Source organism: Frankliniella occidentalis, unplaced genomic scaffold (genome assembly GCF_000697945.3).
Source record: "Frankliniella occidentalis isolate FOCC.00 unplaced genomic scaffold, Focc_3.1 Scaffold134, whole genome shotgun sequence".
NCBI lineage: Eukaryota > Metazoa > Arthropoda > Insecta > Thysanoptera > Thripidae > Frankliniella > Frankliniella occidentalis.
This window is the reverse complement of record NW_026267261.1, coordinates 146777-150441: the sequence shown is the minus strand read 5'-3', so window position 1 is coordinate 150441 and position 3665 is coordinate 146777. Positions and strand designations below refer to the sequence as shown.

General features: G+C 47.2%; 1 protein-coding gene across 5 annotated transcripts in view; it reads right to left on the bottom strand.

The window, feature by feature from the left end:
• The window catches only part of LOC113206959 (microtubule-associated serine/threonine-protein kinase 3), a 24640-nt gene that overhangs the window by 18532 nt on the left and 2443 nt on the right, over window positions 1-3665 (bottom strand). The gene's annotated exons all lie outside the window — the stretch shown is intronic.

Genomic DNA, 3665 nt, shown 5'->3' with positions numbered 1-3665 from the left:
CCCCCGCAGTTGCCGAAGCTGTTTCGCGACCGCTACCGCCGCCGCGGCCGCCACCACCGCAGCTGTCTGCACCTACCGCAGCTGCTGCCGCAGCAGGCCCAGCTCGGCCGCTGCCACCGCCCCACCGCCTTATTTTGCTTCGCGTGACCGTTGAAGGTTACACTGTTTTCGGCGGTGCCGGGCTACGGCCCGGGCGAACCGAACCAACTCGAGCTTCAGGCGGGAGCACTCCCCCCCTTCCCCTTCTCTCCCTTTCTCTCTCTCATTCGCATTCGCCGCTTCCTCCTCGACTCCGTCGGTTGGCAACAGTGTTGAGGGTGATCAGGACTGGCTGCCGGCCGGCCCGGGTCGTGTAGCGAGCGAGTGCAGAAAGGAGCGCATCTCGCTTTGCTCACAATTGCGATTCGGATTCACTGCCAAGGTCGGGCCGAGCCGCCTGCAGTTTGCAGTCCTCGCGCCAGGGCTGCCGTCCAACAAAGTTGGGCCGGGCCGGGGGGCGAGCCCCCCGGATGTGTGGACGGATGGATGTGTGTGCGTGCGTGCGTGCGTGCGTGCGTGCGTGTGTGTGTGTGTGTGTGTGTGTGTGTGTGTGTGTGTGTGTGTGTGAGAGAGAGAGAGAGAGAGAGAGAGAGAGAGAGAGAGAGAGAGAGAGAGAGAGTAGTTCAGAAATCAGCGAATAGCGAATGCGTAGAAAGGGGGGGGGGGGCTCCCATCCCCAAGTCATCGCAACGCACCCCCGTCGCCCAATCTCACTTCGATTAACTTTTTGCCCCCTTTCTTCGAGTCGCCTTTTCTTCAAAGTAATGCCTTCGAGCCCGCGAGCAGCACGCACGCGTCGCTCTTCTCACGCCTCGCCCCCGGACACGCGTGCGAGAGAGAGAGAGGGGGGCGTGCCATGGCCTTGAAGTCGATACTCCCTCCCCTCGGGCCAGACATTTAATTCCGGACTTGTCACCAGCCCTTCTCTTCTGTGTTTTCTTCCATCATCCCCCCCGTGCGCGCTGTATTTTTTTAAACACGCGCACATTTTTTAATTTTTTTGTAAGATTGTCTGCTTACAGACACTTGTATGACAGTTCCTAGCGAACGCGCGTGCTTTGACACGCAGCTCTGGGCGTGCATCCTGGAAGCCCTCTTTTCTGCCGTCACTCGTCGCTTGGAATAGCAGCGCCGCTTCTCCGCTAGAGTAGAGGCAGGCCCCGGTCGGGCGCGGGCGGCGGGGCGCGGTGCCCCTCAGCGCCGGGCGGGCAGGCAACCCCGGCGGGCGGCCCGGCGCGCCGGGTCTGCCTATCTGCGCGAACAAGGCGCTCGGCGGAGAGGAGAGGTCAGGTCAGCCGCGCCAATCCGCTTTGGCACGGCCCGCCGGCGGCGCGCGGCCACGGGACTTCCCTCTTGAATGTGGGTGGGGTGCAGCCAATACTTTCAGTTTTCGGAATTTCGTCTCCCTGTTGCTTTTCCGTCGCCAAGAGTGTTCTCTCGTCATTTTTCTTGACGCGTGGTCAACTCGGCGACGAGTGACTTGAATGGCCGGAAGGACGAGAGCGTTTTCTGTTCGCTTTTGAGTGTTAATTATTTCTTGATTTTTTTTTGTGGGCGGGTGTGGGTAATACCAAAAGCCAGAGAGGTGTAGGTTTAAAATCAGAGGACATTTAATTTACAAGTAGTATAAATACAAGTAAGCAGCATCACATTCTCACAACTAGACAGGGTATCTACAAAATACCCACTTTTTTAAAATAATGACACCGAAAGAAATAGAGAATTTGAGGATTTCACATTTTCACTCATTGGGAATGCTTTTTTACCAGCTACCGAGATACATGGTTAACAAATTAACAATGACATCCTTAATAAATTACGACTGGATTGCTGATCGAGTCTCAGATCTCCGACCGTTGAACAAAGCACGAAGGCGAGGTAAAGCATCTCCGAGAGCACAAACAGCTCTGTTCAAGGGGCGAAACACTGCAACACTATTCAACAGAGAAACCACTTTTCTCTCAAACACAATCCTTCGAATGACTTCTGCAAACTCCATCAGTCTGTCAAATTCCAAATCAGTTCAATTCTTACAGAAATCTGCTTACTTCCGTACTTGCAGATCAATAACTCATCCGACTACCATCTGCATATGCTTTCCTTTCATAAAGAAGATAACAATATCGAGACGAAAAAATCACACATACAGTTAACACCTAAACACTAATGTCATATGAGGTAGAAAATACTTGACAAATCAGATGGCTAAGGGACAGTTTGGCGCGACCACGGAACAAAACCAATCACTGTGACAGACAGGGCAATATCCCTCCCACGCAGTTCTCAAGACAGCCCCCCGCCGACCGCCTCGGCTAACAGTCTTTGGGGTTTACGATTAAATACATTTAGCTTCGGTCGGGCGGCGAGGGGATGCTCTCTATGGTGTGGTCAGGTGCCCTGTCCCGCACACAGCAGCTAAGAAATAACAAGTGACTTAAATGGATTGTGGTGGCAAAGACTGCCCAGGCCGATGCACTAAACGAGCCTAAAAATATCCAACAAACAATAAAGCTTTGGAAAGAGGGCTCCACCCGAGACACATTGTAATTTTAAATTCCATTTCTTACAGGGAAATCAGCCGAAAATTATAGAAAAGGGTATGATTCTAATTTTAAGATTAATCAAGTGGCATTTTATGAGTATAGCTGTATACGAGACGTACATTAAAGTCTTGGAGGCGCTTAACAAGTATCTATTTACAGAAAAACCTAAATCTTTCAAAATTTTCACATTTTAAGTGATAATTTGTAGTTTAGTTTTTAACTTAATATTTAAATTTATTTTATTTGGATCAACTTGGTAACTTGCAGCGGGTTTAGACCGTTGGTGGAAAGCCGCAATATATACGCACTGGTAGATGACTTTATGTCTCGAAAATTTAATTGAATTGATTGCAATTCTTTACATTTTGTGTACTGAGGTGCCCTAGCCGTTACTACGGCTATTAAATGATTCACACATCAAAGACAAACCATGAGCAAACAAAAATACTTGACATATTACATTTTCATCTATGCATACTCTCGAATGATAAAATATCATGGTACAAAATATTCAACCAAAATGTCATGGGACTACATTTTGGGTTGCTAGTAACATGAACCGCAGCTCTTCATACCGAACGAAATACATAAGAAAAAAATGAAAAGATTATATTTTCAGGTATAGAATGGCAGCATAGAACAGCTACGCAACGCACCCCTTAATGTCGAAAATCTTAAAAGGGAGAGTATAAAAATAGCCAATGTTTTTCTTCTGGTTTTAAGCATCAACAGCTCCAAAAATTGTTATTTTGATTTTGAAGCAAATTTATGAAAAGAAGTAGATTGTTAATTAATTAATTAAGAAAGGTGAGCTGTTGAGATACAATGAAAAGACAATACATAAACAACAGATACCAGTTCATTTGGCTTTCATCAACTAGAGGTTGAAGGATAGATACATACAATTTATACAACATAGAAGTACGGTAAACAGTCAGTGCGGCACGACAAAAAATAAACAGATAAACAATAATAACAGTCTAAATCATGCAATGGTATTGAGTCAAATCAATTACATAATAAGTACATAACTACTTTAAAGAACACATGGCAACACTTCGACTGTAAACATATACTTTTGTA